This window comes from Anser brachyrhynchus, assembly GCF_964034855.1.
Source record: "Anser brachyrhynchus genome assembly, chromosome: Z".
NCBI lineage: Eukaryota > Metazoa > Chordata > Aves > Anseriformes > Anatidae > Anser > Anser brachyrhynchus.
This window is the reverse complement of record NC_137697.1, coordinates 21,830,957-21,852,725: the sequence shown is the minus strand read 5'-3', so window position 1 is coordinate 21,852,725 and position 21,769 is coordinate 21,830,957. Positions and strand designations below refer to the sequence as shown.

General features: G+C 41.8%; 1 long non-coding RNA gene across 1 annotated transcript in view; it reads right to left on the bottom strand.

Annotated features, from left to right (window-relative positions):
• Positions 1-1,243: 1,243 nt before the first annotated feature.
• LOC308185286 overlaps positions 1,244-21,769 on the bottom strand; it is a 30,367-nt gene continuing 9,841 nt past the window's right edge. The window contains exons 2-3 of the long non-coding RNA XR_013943263.1: positions 20,608-20,743; positions 1,244-2,185 (exon numbers count right to left, since the gene is read on the bottom strand). This is a non-coding gene — a long non-coding RNA (uncharacterized lncRNA). The remainder of the gene's footprint in view (positions 2,186-20,607; positions 20,744-21,769) is intronic.

Below are 21,769 nucleotides of genomic sequence, written 5' to 3'. Positions count from 1 at the left end.
GTGACTGAGTAGGTGGGTGACTGGACAGATGGACGGATGGACGGATGGATGGATGGATGGGTGAATGGGTGGGTGAGTGGCTGGGTGGACAGACGGATGGACGGACAGATGGATGGATGGATGGACAAATGGACGGATGGACAAATGGACAGGTGGACGGGTGGGTGGACGGATAGACAAACGGATGGACAAATGGACAGGTGGACGGGTGGGTGGATGGATGGATGGATGGATGGTCAGTCGGACAGGCAGAAGGGTGTCTGGATAGGTGGGTGGTTGGACAGATGGACAGAGAGATGGATGGATGGATGGACAGATGGACGGACGGACAGGCAGAAGTGTGTCTGAGTAGGTGGGTGACTGGACAGATGGACGGATGGACGGATGGATGGATGGATGGGTGAATGGATGGACAGATGGATGCACAGATGGACAGAAGGATGGATGGATGCACAGACGGATAGAAGGGTGGATGGATGGATGGACAGATGGATGGATGGGTGGGTGGATGGGTTGCTGGGAGGTGTCAGGGCAGTGTGGCCGCCCCTCATGAGGGACAGCAGCCATCCCGCTGGCTCTTCATCAGCCCCAGGGCCAGAGGAGAGGGGTCGTGGGGTGTTGTTGGTGACTGCTCACCACCTGCGTGCCTGCAGCACTGCGGGAAGCTGTTAAGTTACAGGACAAGCCTGGGGAGATGGCGTGAATGGTGCTTTGTAAATGCAGTGATTGCCTGATAAATCCACTTATGGCCAAGCTTTGACAAAGGTCTGTTGGTTGTGAAAAATGGGTTTAAAACGGGAATACCGTTTTGGTCATACTACAATACGCTTATTCCATCAGTAAGCCTTGTGAGCTCAAAGGTAACTCCTGCAGGTCCACGTAGTTAGACCAAGGTTTTTGTTACGTCCTTTTTCTCCTAATTAGAGTAACAGTGATTATAATTTGCACTTCTGTTTGAAAGAAAGACAGAAAAAATATTTACACAGTATTATATAGTGAAAATTGTTCTGCAGTATATGTAGTATATATATAGTAGTAGAAAATAAGACATGACAGTTTAAACCTGTCATGAAATTCTCAAAATTAGTAACCCACCTCCTGCATTTCTTCTGCTTTCAAGATAAATGAAGAAATGAACACAGAAACTGGGTCTGAGTTTCCTCATTTTTGCTGACAGTTTCATGAAAGGACCAGAAACCCTTGAGCCCTTTTTGGTGGAAAATTTTTCATCCATCTTTTACACCTATTTATTAGATATTATAATATTGCAAAGGAGATAAGGAGACCTTAACAATACACAATGCAACATAATAAAATAATTCCCTCGGTTGCTTAGGATAAGGATGTGCTATTGAAATCCTGGTCATAAAATCTTTGAGAAATATGAAGACAGATATGATCTTAAGGCAGAAAAATAAATTCAGACAAAAATCCTCCAGTACATAATTGCCTTCCCAGGTCACCTCCACTAGTATTTAGAAACAGATTTGCATTTCATTTGTTTATTATTCCTTTTATGTCATCTTTTATGTGTGGAGGAACCTCTTTGCAAAATGCACAAAGAAATGTTCACTTTCCGCTTTCTCTCCAACCTAATTTACATTCTGAGTCTTAAAGAACAGCTGACAAAAGATGCTATGTCATGGCTAGTGCTTCTTCTGGTAATCATACAAATCTCACTGTGAGTTTGTCTGTCTGTTTTTTCTCTCCTATATCATGCTTACCTTGCAAAAATTTAAAAGCATGTTTAACCTTACTAATTCAAATACTCACACCAGTGGCGTGAACTATATGTTGTGGGGGATCTCATAGATTAAATTCCATAGGATCGGGATGATTTGCAGTAGCTTGTACACACATTACTACACTCCCACAGCAGGACTTTATCTCTCCTTTGGCATTTTGGGTTGCCATGATTGTAGAGGAAAGATCGTATCTCATCACAGATGTAGTAGTGCGCAGGCAAAGGAGATGCTCTCAGAACTAAATATTCTCACAGAACCTTTGCATTGAAGAGGTGATGTAGAAGGTCTAGCATCTTACCCTCAATTTTCACATCATCTCTCTCCAGTGTCGTAGAGCAACTGATACTTTCCAAGAAATGTCATATCGGAAGGAACCTTAATGAAGTGTCTAGCCGATTTTGCAATGAGGCAAGACCAAACCTGGCAGATGTTTGCCTAAGCTGATAAAAAAAAAAAAAAAAAAAGTCAATGAGGGAGATGCCCACAGCCTGTCTAGGTAGACTTCTAGATTAAAGATTTTTCCAATAAAAAAGTCAAAGGAAAGGTAAAAATTTCTTGTGGTACTATATTCATGAATATCTTATGTTAAATGACCAAGCCTTCTGTGTAGATCCAGCATGTATGTCTGATCGTGTATTTCAAACAGCTTCTGTGAATTGTACTCCAAACATATGTTCCAGCAGCATATGATGTACTTGAAATGTACTTGTTAGCAGATGTTGCAGCTAGTGATCCTAGCACCGATCACTAGAGAAAATCAAGAATTTAACAGCCAAAGTACTGGGGTGTACCAGTGAAAAGGTTTGACATGTAAACGAGTGGTGGCAGAAATCCCTGGGGAAGCTTTGATTACAAGCTTGTTGAAGTGCACGGGTAGGCCAGCAAGATCTGCCAGCCAAGAAGGAGTTAATTGTTTATCACTAATGAATCAGGAGTGCCTAACCCATCTGGAAGAAGGAACAATCTGCTCTTTGCAAGATTTATGTAACAGGACGAAAACATAACAAAACAAGCATACATAACATGAAAATCACTCAACATCTTGCTATGTTTCTTTCTTTTCACTCGTAGAAAAGGTCAGCCTTAATAGTAGGGGTATTATTAAATTAGGTGTACAGAAAGAAAGGTGTAAAGACAGAAATGTGCATCTTGCAATTCCCTTTTCTGACAAAGTCTTTAAGAGCACATTAAAGAGATGTGTCCCGCTTTCTCCTTTTCAACCTTCCCCACTGATCTCCACATTATGGACACAGAGAGCCTTGGCATCCTTTGCAGAGCTGTGTTCACTTTAGTAAAAGTGATGTCATCTCAGCATCTCTATTTGTGAGATACTCGGTCTATCCACATGACTTACTAGTAAAATTCTGTGTGTTCCACAATCCTCTAACAAAAATGTGTTTCTTTCTTAATATTCCTGTACTAAAGATAGAAAACTTCCTTTCTGGTCAACTTATTCCACATGCGAAATGATTTTATACGTCATCAGAAGTTTCATTATCTAACAGTATGTAACAGAAATAACATGTCCTACATGAACACCTCCTTTTCTATTTCCCATTTACATTTTTGCCTGAAATTTTACTTTTTTCCTCCAAGTAACGTATAGCTTCTATTTTCCCACTCAGAATTTAATTTGTCTGGCCCCTATTCTCTAAAACACTCCGGACATATATTCTGTTTTCTGGTAAAAAAAAAAAAAAAAATAAAATAAAATTATGCAGTTATAGTAAGTTTTACTGGGATGAAGATTTTTGGAGCAGTCCAAGGTTATTTCATATGCTTCATTCATCTGCATCCTCCATTTCTTGACAAAGTCTTCATACTTCCCAAGTACAGAATGGGCTATACATAGTAGAGATAAACCAAATATAGATAAATAGATAATGAAACAGATAAACCAAAGGTTCTATAGATAAAAAAACAGAGAGCTTTCTCCTGTAAAAAATGGGAAAATGAGACTAAATCTAGATAATTCCTCAGTTACATTGTTTTGAGGAGTCACATCACATAGCTGGAGATATTTTTACCTCATGCCAGTAGAACTGAATTGCGTAGACCTCCTCTTGTGCTATGCTGATACTGCAGTCAGAGGCGTGATGTCCACACAGGCAGACATATTAGTGTGCATAGTGTGCAGGCCTTTAACCATGTCAGTATTGCTATTTGTAGCAAAAGGGCATTAGTAACTCAGGAAACTGTGTGTTTGAAGGAGGTGTCGAGTGGAAATTTTAGATTAGAAAGTGCTCTAAGAATGCTCTGCCATCACAGAGTAACCCAAAAGAGGACACTCCACAAAGGATGAAAAACATCTCTAAACAATTCTGAGACTTCTTAAATTTTCTTCCTCAAATATATAATATACTCTTTACGTTTTCACCCTCTACATCTTCCAGTATTAGGACTGCCTGCAATCAGTAGCCTGGCCTCTGCAGGGTGCATATCCCCTATCCCCCATTTGCCTGTACAATGCCCTCATTATGCAGTTAATTTTAAACTTTGCCCTGTGGCCTTCGTCCTCTTGCTGGCCCCAAGGCTTATGGCCCTTCACATCTTTCCTGGTGTGAAATGAAATACTGCAGCAATCCCTTCAACCCCGTGCAGCAAAAAGTCAGCCAGGCACTCACGAGTCACAGTCTTTGGGCTATGTGGAGGGCACACACGGTAAGGCAGGGAAAGACATAGATGGAAAAGTTTGCGGCTAAATTGCACTGAAAAAGTTTGCAAGACATTGCTCAAACAGGTAAGAGCAGAAAGAGTTATGTTCAGCAAGCTGGATTTATTTTAGCACATAGTGACAAGGACAAGTTAGTGCGAAGAAATTCATGGTATTTACATTGTTAGATCATCTACAGTAGCTACCCATAATAATACCTTTATTCAGTGCTGAGTATAAAGAAAATTACAAGACAGTTATCCCTTTCAATTGATAATAATAATAATAATTCTACTGCACTTTAACTTCTGGCAGAAATACGTACACTTCCCTTATAATTCTCTGAAGTACAGAGAGACAATTTTTCAGGAAATACCAATGTAACTCTCAGTGGCTTCCTTCAAATCTTTCTTTTTTTTGGGGGGGGTGGGTGGGGGGGGATAGGTGGTCTGTGGTAGCTAGAAATGTTGGATAGCTGAAGGGTAGGTACAGATTTTGGATGGACTTGAACCACACCATCTCAGGCTGGTCACTATTGTGTCACTGCTACTTTGTGCTGCATCTGCTAGCCCATAAATCCACATATTTCCTTTTTTATCATGGAACTGCCACGTTTCTGGAACAGGAATCAACTTCCAGTCATAGATTACACAATTCTCCATTTAAGGCAGGATTAAAATTTTACAGCAGAGAAGAAAATGGAAAGACAGTCGTTGTCCTGAAATACCATGCACAAATTACCACACATGAGCAGTAATCCTGAAGCCAGGATTTCATCCCATAGCTTCAACTCAACAAAAGACACGCAGGTCCTTTTGTATGTGAACAGGAACATTGCCTATCCTATGGTTTTGCAGGTAAAAAGGTCTCTTATCTTTTCATTTGTCCAACACAGTGATCTTTAACATATGGGTATGCATCCCTGTGGGTTCCTGACAGCTTTTAAAGGGTTTTCTGAAAGGTAATTATGAAAAGCAAGTTTGCTGTTCTTAGGATAATTTTACAGTAAAGTATTCATTGTGAAGCAGAGGTCTGCAATGTTGAAAACACTGAGAACAGTTGTTCTAGTCGAACACATTTAATGCCAATGACTTAGACAAGAGGTAACTTTCATATACTGATATCTGTATGTATTTCTTATCACAAAACATGAATCCAGTAATTGTTCTGATTATTTCTTTCTACTTTATTTACTCAGGTTGTTCTGTTACTTGAGAAGTGGTGACCTCACCTACCAGTCACATTTTCAAGCGTAAATTCTTATCTTCTGCTTTTTTACTCCCAAAACTCAGAGGAAAAAAAAAAAAGTATTTAAAACTCACTCGCAGGTCTCCCTACATACTGTTTTGTTGTTGCTGTTGTTGTTTTCTTTTTTTTCTTTTTTTCTTTTTCTATAGCCTAATTCCCCTGTAGCCGAAGAGGGCCTGTCTGTACCTCCTGAGGCTTAGTCCTGACACACAGGACAGTGGTGGCATCGGCACTCACTGCTGTGTGACCATGCCGACCCTCTCCCACTCACTCCAAAGGAAGTGTCCGTGTGAGGAGCAAGTGCTGTAGTGTGTTTCTGAAGTGGATGAATACAAATGTCAAGTCTTGATTTCTTTCTGTCACTATTGAAGGGCATTCTGCGTGGGGAAGAAGAAGGAGCATTTGATGGGGAGATAATAGGAAGAACTTCTAAAGTTCTGCCTGGAAAACTGGGGGATTTTCCTCAGCAGCACCACAAAGAGGAGTCACTTAGGTTGCAACAGGTAGAGAAGACAGTTTTGCAGATGGTAATGTCTCATCACAGGTTCATGGGATGGGCAGAAGGTCACCAAAGGGTGTGAAGGAACCCACCACAGCTCTAATAATGGACAGGGAGCAGTAAGGTCACAGAGATGAATATTTCAGACCTTTGTGGAGGCATAAGAAGGGCAGAAAGGCTGTCTGACAATCTAGAATGATTTTTTACAATTTCTTTTTCTCCATTAGCAGGAAGCCCTCTCTGAGAAATGTGGAACTAGAAGAAAACTCCTAGTCCATCCCTTTGTACTGAGGGAGGACTGATCCTAGGCACAACTTTAGCAGATACTTGTCTAAACTTGCTCTTTTAACCTCTAGTGAAGAATCCACAAAATTGGCCTTGTATAAAAAGACAAACAAACAAGCAAACAAAAAAAACCCACAAACCACACACCTTCTTTGATATCTTACCAAGCTTCACATCAAAATGTCAATTATTTTTTGTCCCTTGTCATTGTGTCCATGATCATGACTGACCACAGTCCCCTTACAGCCTAAGAACATTTTCATATGCAGTGCTTTACGGTTTTTTCTCTTCTCTTCACCACTCACCCCATAGTTTCATGCTTGCCTCAAAGATGATGTTTCTACTCTTTTTTTGACCCTTTGCTGTTGTCCCGACACTGCAACTTGTCACTATGCTTTTTAAGTACAGTACACCAAGCTGGAAAAAATAGTAGGAAAACTACAAGCCAGAAAACTGACTCCACCTCCCCAAGTAGTTCAAAACAATGGCCATAGTCATCATTACTTCTGTTAATACATCCTGGAAAACCGAAACAGGAGAGATTCTGACTAGATATATTCTAGTCAGAATATACAAAGGAAAGACTTTTTCATGATGAAGACTGTCAAGCTTTGGAACAGAGGGTCTGTGCAATCTCAGTGCTTGGAGGTTTTCACGACCAGACTGAATAAGGCCCGGAACAACCAGATCTGACCTCGTGGGTGACCTTACTTTGAGCAGGAAGCCCTCCTGCTCAAAGAGAGACCTACTGAGGTCCAACCTGAATTATCCTATGGTCTTTTGAGGAGAATTGTTTCTCTGTCAGTAATATACTGCTGATGACCTATATTCAGTTTGTGAGGTACTGTAACACTCAGGTCCTTTTCTAGGGACTGCTACGTGCTCTATTAGTCCCTATGTTATAGGTGTGCCTTTGACTTCTCTTTTCCAAATACTGTGCTTGTACTGTTGTTTTTGTTGTTTATTTGTTTTCAAAAACAAGTACAGGGAAATTCAGAGCAACTTCTGCAATTTGTGAGCTCACTCTGAATTCCTGTCTTCATACCCTACCCTTGAATTACCTCCTAGCAAGATGTCACCCACATATACAATAATCATACTCTCTACTGCATCATATGAGTTAGCATTGAAAATAATGAAATACAACCAGAGGTAAGGCAGCTCTCTCAAGAGCCCTATTTGAAATCTGTTTACAGCTAGATAGCAGACTGTGGATAAACACTCTCTGAGCAGAGGTGGTTTTTTTTACCAGCTGTGGGAACACTATGTTCAGATTTCATACAAAACATGTTTCCACACTTTTTTTTTACAGCATTATGAGGTGAAAACTAATTTGTGAGTCCTGCTAAAGTGGAAAACCATCACTTCAAATGTTTCCTCTTCATCTGCTAGACAGCTATCATGCCAAAGAAGAATTACCTTTGTAGTACCTGAAAAATCCTGACTGGGTGATTCTTTATCACTTGCTGTTTAGTAACAGGTCATACAAGATTTTATTCCAGTAATAGGGTGGCAAAGCAAGGAGATAGTTTGCAGCTCTCCACTTCCCTCTTTTTCTTCCTGTTGAAAACTGGTGCTCTTTTTGGAGCTTACCACATTCTCCATCCTTGAAGATAAATGCTGGCAGGTCAATGATTTTTTAAAGTATGCTGGAATAATTTTCACCTAACTCACTAACTCAAACACAACCAGTTTCCTTAAATATTAAGTCTTTTTCAATTATTTTGTTCCTTTTGTTTGTTGTTGTTAATGGTAGTCATAATATTTTATCACATTTATCTGTCTCATGAAGACTGAAGAAAGTAGGCACTGAATACTTCAGTCTCTTCTGTGTCTTTTGTCGTAATTTAGCCACATACCCTAACATTACTGTGTAGACTAGACCATCGAGAAAGATAACTCGTGCCAGCCCTCTTTATAGCAACCTAAGACAGTAAAGGTCAGTGAGAAGGATCACCCTCAAAGGTGTCCAAGAGTCATTTTCAGTCATGTTTGCAATACTGTGCTGTGTAACAAATGTTCTTACTCCTCCTTGTTATCTACTTGTTCTTTTTACTACCACTCCCAAAGAGCTCCTCTCTCCCATCTCCGAGGTTTGCTCACATTTGCTTTTTTTCTGAGGTCCACCCTGCTGCTGCTGTATCTTCTGCTTTTAAGAATCACTTGCCAGTTTGGAAGAGCTTTCTCCCAAACTGCAAAGCAACTGCTTTCAGTACTGCATTACTTCTGACACCTTTGCAAGCCATTTTCTAAGTCAGCTCAGCAGGTCTGGAAGTGTTTGAAGCATGATGACAGAGGGGTATGTCGGCCTGAGGTACCCTACAGAGTTTTCTGAGAGGCAGGAACACTTTCACAGGCAGGTAGGGTCTGTGGGCTCAGTGACCCAGTTTTGATGGCAACAACTTGAATTCCAGTCTCAGGTTGATTTTCATGTTCTGCTCTCTTCAAATTGCACACATCCTTTGACATTTCCAAATATCAGTCTGAGATTTTAACCCCAATATCAAATATTCAAGAAGATGAGCAAATGTAAATATGGAATGAAATTAAATTGCTGGGTAAGTGACTCTGAGCACATCTTACCTTATAATGCTATAATACACATAACTTTAATTCAGGTCTTTGTTTTTGAGGACAAGCTCTTAATGATATTTCGAATAGAATCCACTCACTTGGGAAAAAGACAAAGCACAACATGCCAAGAAAGATTTTTCAGCTCTCTGAAAACAGTGATCGGCAAGAAACTGTGTTGGAGAATTTGTGACCAAGAAATCAGTTCATCTGCATTAAAGCTATTTCCTTAAAACAAGGCTCTTTCTACAAAGGAGGCCACTGATAATCCCTAGGGATATTTGTTCTGTCAGTATTCATGGGAATCCAAAGAAAATTAACTTTCTTGATTACCAGGAGCAGGTAGAGATTTACCACCTGTGTTTAGCATTCTACTTGTTCAGAGTGGGTAATAGTACATAAGTAAGTACTTCCTGCAAGATCAGGACTAGGAATTAGTTTTAATCCTTTATGCTATACTTATTGTACAAATAACAGTTATATTATCCACATAGAAAATTAATGTCTCTTCAGCAAGATATTATTTTAGCTTACAAATGCTATTTTTTGCATATTTGTCAGTTTGACTTTAATTCATACTATCATACTATCAGTTACAAAATAGTCAAAATATTTCAGTGAAAATTATCACCCAGATGAATTCCAAACGTGATTCAAGGCAAAAAAAAAAAAAAAAAAGAGATGCTGCTCCCTAAAAAAAAGTCTGAACAGAACTTTCATAAATGCGTATTTGTTGAAATTGAAATATCTAATGGTAACACTTTATTTTATGGGATAATTTTTCAACAGAATCTATAGGTGCCCCCACCCCGCCCCACCTGAACTGAGCTAAAATAATCCTTTATTCGCTTAGAGTTTTTCTTTGGTTGATATTTACTGTACATACTGTTAGGTTATTCAGTAAAAGGCATATATCCACAAACACGCAGGAGCACCAGGCTGAGGAAGAGAGACCCTGTCCCAGCTCCTGCCAGGGCTGTCCCAGGAGGGCCAGCAGCCCCGTGGGCTGGGATGGCACCCACCGCTGTGAGCCAATGCGCAGGCTCTGCAGGACAGCTCTCGGGCTGAGGGTTACTGCCTAGGGCTACAGGACTTAGAGGATACAGGATTGTTTAAGACTTATTAAAGGAAGTTTAGAGAGGAACCGAAGGTGGGGAAAGCTAGGGATCAGGGTGATTTGTGGAGGAGTAAGTGTTGAGAATAGAGGGAAAAGGGAATAAAAGGGGTGGTGATGTCTAAATGTTGCTGCTCAGTATGCTTTTCTGACCATGCCCTGCAACTGCTTACCACAGTCTGTCTTGTCTTCCCATTAAACTTCATCTCTAAGCAGTTTGCTGGGGGAGGGACTCTGCTCCATGTGCACGTGTGTGTGTGTGTGGTTGTCTGAGTGCCAGCACCCAGAGCAGGGACCAGGCATCACCGGGACCCACGCGTCCCTGGTGCCAGTGACTGGAGCAAGTGCAGGTGTAAAAGTTTTGGTTTGTTTGTGAAGGTCACGGTGGGCCAAACAGTGAGCAGAGGTGGCTGGGGAGCTGGAGGGTATGTGAGTCCCTGAGTGAGCCCACAGCAGGAGCTGGCTACTGGAGGGACCAGGGTATGCAACCATAGTGTGCATGGGAGTGCGCCTGGGGGTGGGGGTCTGTACCAGCAGGAGTGGGGGTGCAGGCCACAGGGGCTTGTACACACTGGTGACAGCATCTGAGGAGACTGAGGTGCCAGGAACAGCTCGTAAGGGTCCTGGACATTTACTGGAGGAACTCAGATTTTGTTTATACATATATTTCCCATCAGCAGATATTAATGCCAATCAGTTAGAGAATCCTAGGATCATAGAACCATCTGGGTTGCAAAAGACCTTCAAGGCCATCAAGTCCAACCATCAACCTGGCCTACCAAGAACCACCACTAAATCATGTCCCTTAGTGCCACATCCACAGCCAATACCCACTGACCCATGCTCCTCTTTCCCTGTGCTCCTGTGTGGCAGCCTATGATGCTGTCTACACACACTGTCTTTCCCTTCTGGAGTTGTGATCCCCCTCTACTTTTTCTCTCTGCTTGCACAGATCCAGCTGGATCAATGTCTGGAAGCAGCAAATTCCCTCTCAGGCAGCTTTGTAGAGAGTGCAGCAGAATGAGGCCATTGGTGTGGTTTGCATTTGCCTGTGCGGCGCTTTCTGTCTGTGTTCATCCATGTGACCAACTAAGTATATATGTGTATGTGTATAGTATAGATCTGTCAGCATGTGTGCCTATGGGAACTACATGCTCAGCATCACTCCTGGTTGGAGTGTGGAGCTCTGACGGCTTCACCTACATAGGAGTACTAAATGAATTATCTGCATTACAATTTTTTGACATAGTATGAACAGTGTTTTCATTGAATTGCAAACAAAGAATTTTTAGGTTTTTTGCAAAAATAAAATCTTACCTCAATCTCAGAATCTTTTTGTCTTCTCTTTCCAGTTCAGAAAAAGGAAATCCAAATATGGAATTATTAATGAGCAAAAATAATTCCTAATATATCTCTGAGAGGCTCTAAAAATTCTAGAAAAGGTAAAAAAATTGCTAGAAATTTTGTATTTGTATATGCTTATTAGGCTACACGTGAAATCAGAAAGAATTGTCTTAGATTGAACGATGCAAACAAACTCACAATACAGTTATGAAGTACTGGCATCCGAGTCCCTGATCATTTCAAAAGGCCTGGGATGATCTGAGGAGAATATCCTCATTTTACCTCAGTCTGTTATGCTGCAAATGAAATATTGTTGTTCTAGTTCCACTGCAATTAAGACTCTGCTCATTAGTCCCAGGGATAATTTCCCATATTACAACACCCCTAGTGTCCTGTAATAAATGAGGAACGGGCTGTTCTGATGTTGTATTTCTGTTGAACGTGGACTGATACGCAGAGGAATGTACAACATCCTGCTCCTGCTGAAGCTGGGAGAACAGTACACCATGAACACAAGCAGCAATTTAGGACAAAAAGTGGCTAACATCCTTAAACTGTGGGGCAGAATGTAAACAGGCAGAATTCAGCTATCTAAACTGGCAGCAGAGTGGACCAGCAAGAAAAACACAGCTTTTAAAAAAAATTTTAAATATTCTTCCAGGAAGGCATCTAAAAGCTTTTGTAAAGACTGCCAAAAATTTCAAAGTGTGTTTCTGCTTTTATATTTTAGATTTTTCTAAGGGTTTCCTAGATTTATGAGATGCTATTTGAATGCAAGTGTAAAACAATAGTTACAAATCTTAGCTTATGATCTAATACTATATTTGAAAGTCACAATGGGTTGTCTAAAGAGACTGATTTGAGAAGATAATTATTGTTTTCTTAAACAGAACAAAGTGTGTTACAAATCAGATCTCTACCACCTTGTAAATGATAAGCTCTGTTATACACTTAAAATCAAATAGTAAAGTTCAATGTTAACTAAAGTTAATTCTCAAATTCAAAAAATGAAGTGTAAGTATTAATACAAAATATTACCCTTGTTTAACACCATGTCCACACATGGTCTTTTAGAGTAGGTCGATGTTATGTTAATCAGTATTTATGAATCAAATGTAATAGTAAATTTGTCTTTAGCATTACAAACTTTAATCTAAACGGAGGCTTTCAAATATACATGAGAAAATCTGAAATAATGCCTGCACATATTTTTGTTGATTTCAGTAATTCATTGATCATTCCCAAGTTCAGTTGGGCTCCCAAGAAATTGTCAGAAGCATCAGGATATAGCCTTGCCTGTAGCATAATAATCCTACACGAAAGCAATATATATCACATCCCTTCCTCCCCCTCCTCAAAGTCATAAATATTTCAGATTACTGGAGTTCATATTTGTGAAGTGATACTCCTTATACTCAGGAAAAGAATATTATTGGTTGACACACTGGAGAAAAGGGTGGCCATCCAGAGGGACCTGGACAGGCCTGGGAGGTGGACCCATGTGAACCTCATGAGGTTCAACCAGGTCAAGTGCAAGGTCCTGCACCTGGGTCAGGGCAATCCCATGCACAAATACAGGCTGGGTGATGAGTGGATTGAGAGCAGCCCTGAGGAGAAGGACATGGGGAGGTTACTAATGCATGAGAAGCTTGACATGAGCTGGCCATCTGCGCCTGCAGCCCAGAAAGCCAACCATATCCCATTTAAAATGAAAAGAGGGTAAATTTAGGTTAGATATAAGGAAGAAATTCTTCACTATGAGGTTGGTGAGGCACTGGCACAGGTTGCCCAGAGAAGCTGTGGATGCCCCATCCCTGGGAGTGTTCAAGGACAGCCTGGATGGGGCTTTGGGCAGCCTGATGTAGTGACAGCGGAATTAGAAGCAGATGACTTGTAAGGTCTCTTCCAATCCAAACCATTCTATGATTACATTAAATCATCTCATCTAACCTTAACTGTCTACTGTGTAAAGATATATACCTGAATTACTTCCTATACACTCCTCTTAGAGGGGAAAACCAGGTATTTCTGCTTTTGGATGTACTGCCCACATCTCTTCACTGATTGCAGCAAAATCTAGAAGCCATGAACACAGAAGTGAATGCTTACAGACTTCCCCATTATATTTAAAATATCGCAATATCACAATTTAATTGCTTGTACATCATTTTCAGAAGCCAGTTGCTTGAAATTGCATGGACCAAGAAGCAAAAATCTTTCAAAATACTGTTCTCCCATTAAAAAAACAAAACAACAACAAAAAAAACCACCCCAAACCAATAATAATCATATCAGTATGTTCTGTTGAACCATCTGACCACCACACTTTTTAAATTGTATTTTTCTTTCAGTAGGGAACCTTCCAGAGCTCATGTCTCTTCTGCCAGACTCTAAGGGCAGCAGCAGGGAGAGGATTGTGGGTGAACAGAACAGTGCAGGGAGGAAGAGAGACAGATGCTGTTTTTGCTGTTACTGTAAAATATTCTGAAGAAAAGTAAATAAACAAACATCATTTTTCTCTCTAATATCATTACAGTTGGCCTAGATTAGGAAGGTCAGGGAGCAGATTGTCATCTGCAAACAAGCTGCTGTTTCCTAGGAACAGATATCTCAGTGTCTTTTAGTGTACCTACCATATCTCAAAAAAAAAATGTTAAAGTGTAGCAAAAAAAAAGAATCTTCAACCTTCAATCTGCTTTTTCCATGCCTCCCTCAGTTCAAAGCAAGCAAACCACATCTACTTTGCAAGAGGATTCATGATGTGAAGAGAATTTGGAGCCCCAGCATCACTCATCACACCCAGCACCCAGCTGCTTGCTCATCATCTAGGAACATCTAATGAACTTCTCTCCATGCACTGTCATCCACGTTGAAAGTTTCCTAATTGGGTCACTAACTGAGAAGAGACAGACTTAATCATTAATGAAAAATGGTGGAAGAGGCTACCAATAACAAGAAGCAGATGATAACACTCATTAGCACCCTGAATATCTTGATATATGTTGAGGTGACTACTGTACCCACTCCAGGCTTCTCTATGTGCAAACAGGACACACAACCCCCAGGATACTGAGGCAGCAGAACCTCAAATGCCACACAGGAGGAGATGCTGAACAGACACAGTCAGAGGGATTGCCCTTCCCTCTGGGCACCAGGGCACAGAGGCCACAAGGGTCATTTTTTTGCTACTTAACAATGGCTCTGCAGCTACAGAATTTTCTTCTTTTAAAAAAAAAATATTATTATTATTATTATTTTCAATAAATACAGTTGTTTACTCAATGACTGTACATTTAGCCTCCTCAAAAAAGGACAATCATTTCTAGAAAGATTTTTATCACAGAATGGCTTGGGTTGGAAGGGACCTTAGTTCCAATCCCCCTGGCATAGGCAGGGATTTCACCATAGCAACTTGGTACATCTTTAAAATACTTTTGTTTCACCTATAATGAAACTCAGCTTAGTTCTTGTACCTTGTGTCTGGCTGGGATGGAGTTCACTTTCCCCACAGCAGGCCACGCACTGCTGTGCTCTGCAGTTGTAGCTAGAACAACATCAATATCACACCGATGTTTTGTTTACTGCTGGGCAGTGCTGGCACAGCATCAAGATGGGGTCTCCAACCCATCACCCCCAAAAGCCGGTAGGCTGGGGTGAGCAAATTGTGAGGACACAGCCAGGGGAGCTGTCCCAAACTGACCAAGGGGATGTGACATGCCACGTGATGTCAGTATCAGCAAGAAAAAAACGTTAAGAAACAGGAGAGGGGAAGGGGCATTCATTATGAAGGTATTTGTCTTCTGAAGCAATTGCTATGTGTATTGAGCCCCTGCTTCCCTGAAAGTGGCTGGACATTGTCTGTTGATGGGAAGTAGAGAATAATTTTTCTCCTTTTGCTTCCACAAGCGGCCTTTGCTTTTCTTTCATTGAGCTGATTCTTATCGCAACCCACAAGTTTTTTTCCATATCACTTTCTCCCATCCTTCTGAGGAGGCTGAGTAAGCAGATGTGTAGTGGTTAGCTGCCTGATGGTGTGAAACCACAACAGTCCTGCACTGGCAGCAGTCTGAACTCCACATTCATCCCACCGCATAAATTGTGAGAAATTATAATCCGTTAGCAGTGGAATGTGAAGGGTATTGCTTTATTAAACAATCCATTTTTCATTCTGCAAGCCATGGCTTATGAGCAGTAGCAAGTGCAGCACATAAGACCTACAGCAGTGAAAGCATTGGTCTAAATGTATTTACCTCGGATTTAGTTTTAACCAGATTTAACAAAGACAGATAGTTTGAGCTTGGCTTAGTGGAGAAAAAAAAAAAAAAAGGCTAAGACTGACTGGAGTGTTATTCTGTTAAACAAAGCTGCTCCCCCCTTTCCTGAATGACAACAAAAGTGAGTTTTGTTGAAAGTCCCTCGTTCAATCTCTATACTGTTAACATTTTGTGGGAGAGATGTGAGAACAGAATAGTGTTCTGGGAAGGGTCAGGCTAAGAATCATAGAATAAGGAGAAAACAGAAAGAAGACACAGTATCGGATTATGAGGTTGTAAGTTGTAGGTATAAGCTAAGATCCCAAATGAGCTAGTTCCCACACATCACCAGTGATTCATAGCAAAAGGTTAGGATGGAAATTACACTCTCTTCTCTCACCTATTTTAGAAGAAGCAGAGTTGACAGTATTTAAATGATAGGCCTTAAGACACTGATTTTGTGCTTTTTCCCAAGGTACTATTTAGAGCCATGCAAATACCTGTCAACCCCCTGCAAAGCCCACATGCAGATTTATGTGATTTAATACCTGAAACACAGCCTGGTTGAAGCATTAAAGCTAACAAAGCAGAGCAACTTGCTCTGTCTCTGCAGCCAGCTGATTAGTCTTGAGAGAAAAAGATTCAGTCAAGTCTCAAGCATTAAAAAGCCTTGTGGGTGATTTTAAGGAATGGTCTTTGACTTAGAGGGAAGGTAAAGATGTTAAGTAAAAGTCATAAGATATCTGCAAAAGAAAAGGCTAGAGCATATCAGTTTACTACCAAGAAAATTACTCTTTAGTAGAGAGTACAGTGTGTGTTTAGCTAGCATTCAGCTAAGACCATAAAAACAAAAAAGATACAATACAATAGCTGCTAGGGACAATATAGGGAACTCTAGATTTTAATAGTAAAATCCTTAGGATTGCCCGGTATAACACTTCCATCTGTATTCAAACTACATTCAACATACCTACACATAGTTAACTGGCTACGAGTCAACTTCCAAGAGGTTTGTGTATCTTTGTATGTTAACCTACATGTGATAAAGCACTGGTATGACAAAGTTTGCCAGAGGCTTTATCTAAAAAACATGACTATCCAGATTATGTTATTTACTTCCATGTTCGTTCAAGTGAGATAATACTGATACTCCTTAAGAAAAACTACTACTGTGATACAAGACGGGCATGTTCATGCAGCAGTTTGAGAAGACAGAGAAAATACATGTTACATCTGTATTTATGGCAAGAAATACCTTATCAGAATTACAAGTCTTACGAGGAGCGGCTGAGGGAGCTGGGCTTGTTCAGCCTGGAGAAGAGGAGGCTCAGGGGCGACCTCATCGCTCTCTACAGTTACCTGAAAGGAGGCTGTAGAGAGGTGGGGGTTGGTCTATTCTCCCACGTGCCTGGTGACAGGACGAGGGGGAATGGGCAAAAGTTGCGACAGGGGAGTTTTAGGTTGGATGTTAGGAAGTACTTCTTTACCGAAAGGGTTATTAAGCATTGGAACAGGCTGCCCAGGGAGGTGGTGGAGTCACCATCCCTGGAGGTCTTTAAAAGACATTTAGATGTAGAGCTTAGCGATATGGTTTAGTGGAGTACTTAGTGTTAGGTCGGAGGTTGGACTCGATGATCTTGAGGTCTCTTCCAACCTAGAGAAATCTGTGAATCTGTGAATCTGTGAATTCTAAATCTGTTCCTAACAGGAAACGTCTAATTTCCAATTTACCTTCAGCCAAGTATTCTACAAACTTCATAACGCTACAGTCACTCTTCCCTTTCAGTTTGCAAGTGGCAAACATATTTGTTAAGTAATTTTGCCATTTGACATAATTAATACTCTAACATTTTACTGCAGATTGAACGCGCTGTTTCTGTGATGTGGGGTAGCGGCAGTGCAATGCCTTTATTATGGAACTGTGCTAGGCGGTGCCATGAGAAGCACATACAAGGAAGAAGTAAGGAAATATGGATTGTCCTATACTGTGACAATTCCAGGAGATCTCTGCAGGGTCACATCATCTGTTAATTCTCTCCCTCCCTCCCCTCTATCACTATCAGCCTAGAAAAGTGAGAAACTCAAAGCAAACTACAAACACCTTCCCCCACATCCACCCTCTTCTACCTACCCCCCCAAGTGGAGCAGGGGAACAGGGAATGGGGGCTGCGGTCAGTCCCTGACACTTCCTCTCCACCGCTCCTCGGTCCCTCTGTGCCCCTGCTCCACGCGGGGTCCCTCCCACGGGATGCCGTCCTTCCCGAACTGAGCCTGCGGGGGCTGCCCACAGGCTGCAGCTCTCCAAGAACTGCTCCCACACGGCTCCGTACCACGGGGTCCATCCCCCAGGAGCAAACTGCTCCAGCACGGGTACCCCACGGGCGGCAGCTCCCCCCAGACCCCCTGCTCCTGCGTGGGCTCCTCTCCACGGGCTGCAGCTCCGGCCCGGGGCCTGCTCCTGCGGGGGCTCTCCATGGGCCGCAGCCTCCTCCAGGCCACATCCACCTGCTCCACCGGGGGCTCCTCCACGGGCTGCAGCGTGGAGATCTGCTCCGTGTGGGACCCGTGGGCTGCAGGGGGGACAGCCTGCTCCACCAGGGGCCTCTCCACAGCCCGCAGGGGAACTGCTGCTGCCTGCCTGGAGCACCTCCTGCCCTCCTGCTGCACTCACCTGGGGGGCTGCAGGGCTGCTTCTCACTCCTCTCTCCGGGCTGCTGTGTTGCAGCAGGTTTTTTTTCCCCCTTCCTTCAGCCTGCTCTCCCAGAGGCCCAACCAGCGTCTCTCCCTGGCTTGGCTCTGTCCAGCAGCGGGTCACTTTGGCGCTGGCTGGAGCTGGCCCTGACCTGACATGGGGCAGCTGCTGGGCTCTGCTCATAGCAGCCACCCCTGCAGCCCCTCACTACCAAAACCTTGTCACATGCACCCAAAACACTAATTTGTCTCGAATTACAGCTTACTAGCCCAAAAAGTTTCCTTTAGGTTTCAGATGCAAATAGCTTCCGTGAAAAAAAAATAAAAAAATAAAAAAATAAAGAATGTCCTCAGCTTTTACACTGATGTAATTGTGCTATGCATATATCTTATTTGGTTCATAGTTACATGGGGTAGGCTGAAAAAAAACATGCATGCATGCTGTGGAAATATTGCTGAAGTACAGGGATACCTTAACCAAAGCCAAGATGTTCGGCTACCACCAATTTGAATGACAGCAGTTTTAGGAGAAAAAACATACATTCAACCAACTTATAAAAGCAAAGCAAATCTATGCTCTCCCCAGTATGATCATGAGGCATTTCCAGGAGATGGAGCTGTTCTCAAGCCTTTTGCAGCTTCTCTGGGAAAATGTTCGCTGGTAAGATCAATTTTTGCATCATTTATCATTAAAATAATAACCAGTTAGATTGTTTTTCTGAATTACACAACTGCATGTTGATAGGCCCACATCTCTGAGCTCCTCTGAAGAGCTGCCCTGCACCGTCAGCCTTCAGAGGTTCTTGCTCAGGGAGAAGGAGACTTCATGAATCTACATGAGGAGAATCACTTGCAAGTCTCCACCAGAAAAGGGACACTTAAGTGAATAAACCTGAGGGTGGTGGATTTTTGTTTTTTTTTTTGTTTGTTTGTTTTTCTTTGCTTTTCTTTTCCAGAATCAAACACTTGTGCCTTATTCTAAACAAGAAATTTCAGTCCAGATCCTTTATGGGAGAGGGATAACCATTCTCACAGCATCAAAGCTGTAACCGCTCACCTCCACAGAGGAGTCCTCACTGGAACTTAAATGCTGTGGGAATTAAATCCTTCCAACTGGAAAGCACAACAGTAAGCGTGCTGGGCAGGGAGATGCCAAAAACAGCCTGAAAGGCGATGCTATACAGAGGTGCATCTCAAATACTTGTCCCCGCTGAACCTTCACAGCCTACGCTGTGGTGTGGTTCATTCCTGTCTCCAACACAGCTCATGGAGGCTGGGAGGCTTCCCTTCAATGCGAAATAGCCACTACACAGGCTGCAGACGACTTGACTCCTATTCTCTCTTTTCCTTGAGGGTACTACAACAAACATCTCTCCAAAAAGTGCCCTAAATACCTACTACAGGATGTTTTTCAGGACAGAAGCTGGTTTTCTATTCCTTTTTAACTTAAGCAATAATTCTGTCACAGGCTACTCTAAAATTTAAGGTTAGGGTGGTCAGCTGGAAATGTGATATTAAAAACGCAGAAGCAGGCCTTGGAGTATTGATGGCCATTCCAGGAGAAGATCCCAAACCACTTGGCTGTAGTCAAGCTCCTGCTCTCAGCCTACATCAGTCTTCATCTAATTTATTTTTTTTTTGGCTCTGGCATGGCTTCACGTGGAGAGCTGGTGCATTTTCCTGAACTTGTGCTTCAAGCCAAAGAGCCTCTGGCTTAGTGAGTAGAGCAAAGCTACCAAGCAAATGAGGGAACTAAGACCAAATCTCCCACATCTAGCGATGAGGAAGAGGTGTTGCCCCACCTTGCTCCAGCAGGAAGAACCTGCATTTTACCTGGAAGGTGATGAAGCAGGTGTCTTCAGGCACACATGAGAAATGCTCCTTAAAAAGGTGGGGTGAGGAAACAGCAGGTTTGTGAATCCTGACAGCTTAAGGCTTGATGTACAAGCTGATCCATGCAGCAGCAGGAGCTGAGTGCTTCTGGACATGCCTGGGGAGAAGTCCATCAGGCATCAGAGCAATTTAAATTTCAAAGTCTCAGGTGCTGGCAGGCTTAGACAGCAGACAAGGGTTCAGCTAGATTTCAGATGTCACTACCTAAGCCTTCTGATCTCTCTAAGACTTGCTTTTCCAGCTGTCAAAAAAAAAATTAAAGTGATGTTTATCTGAGAGAAAAACATGCTTGAATAATTTACCAATCCTACCAAAGTCATTGGACTGCTCCAGGAAATGCAGTGGCAGGACTGGATGTAAATCCTGGGCCTGGGGTAAGCAGAGCCCCGCAGCTTTCTTTTCCCAGCAGCATTCAGGCTCTGGAGGAAGGACTGTGTGTTGTTTCACCTAAAGAGGAAAAATCGCAAGCTTTAGTCTTGTTTGAAGAAAACTATAATTTTATTTCCATGACTATTAAACACTAACATTTTTATTTTTTTTACAAAAGTCTCAGAATTTTAATTCACAATTGCCTTTAAAATACATACAATCCTCATTTGAGGGTTTTTTTTTTTTAACCTGAGCATTAGAACAGGCTTTGCAAAACACACCTGTATTTCATGGATGTTTAGTGTCCCCTGACTGAGCATTTTTTGGATGAGTTAAACAGATAGTCCGTTGTTCTCATGGTCACTTCTGTATTACATGCACTGTATTTTTTTCTGCTGTTTTTTTTTGTGTGTACAGTAGACATTCTTGGCTTCTGTTCTCATAATTAATTTAAATGCTTCATTCCCCCTTTGCTAACTTGTTGGAAAGATTATAACCAGGGACTTGGCCCACGTTTGCCTTGGGACACTCAGGAAAGCTCAAGACATGGAAAACTACAGCCATTTTACTTCTGAAAGTTTTCACTGAATAGTTAAACATGATCCAATTCAGGTGCATTGTAGTTTGTCTCCTTCGGTTTCAAAGTAGACAAGCCCCTCTCAGCTTTCTTTGGTGCTCATTTGGAAATGCCTCTTTGTTCTGTAAGAATATTTAAGCATATGCTTAGTTTTAAAATGTGCTTGAAGCTCATTGCAGTTGTGGTTAAACACTTCTGTGATTATTTCAGCTAAAGAATTGGGGTCTTTAGCTGGTTTATATTTTACTTACCAAGAAATGTCTTGTCTGAAAGAATCTCCCTTGTCTGCAACAAGAAGCTATAAACAGTGAATTAGTGAATCAATGTGATTTTAGACCAGGAAGCTGCTCTGAATTACATTTTTCAGCTTTTGGAAAATTGCATTAAGCTCTGCAAATGAGCCACTGGGGATACAAGAGTGGATCGTAAAAATCCATTATGAATATGTTAGTTGCACTGGGTTTTAGTGCTGTAAAAATAGTTTCACTGCTTGGTTGAAGACTTACTGAAAAAAAAAAAAGAATACA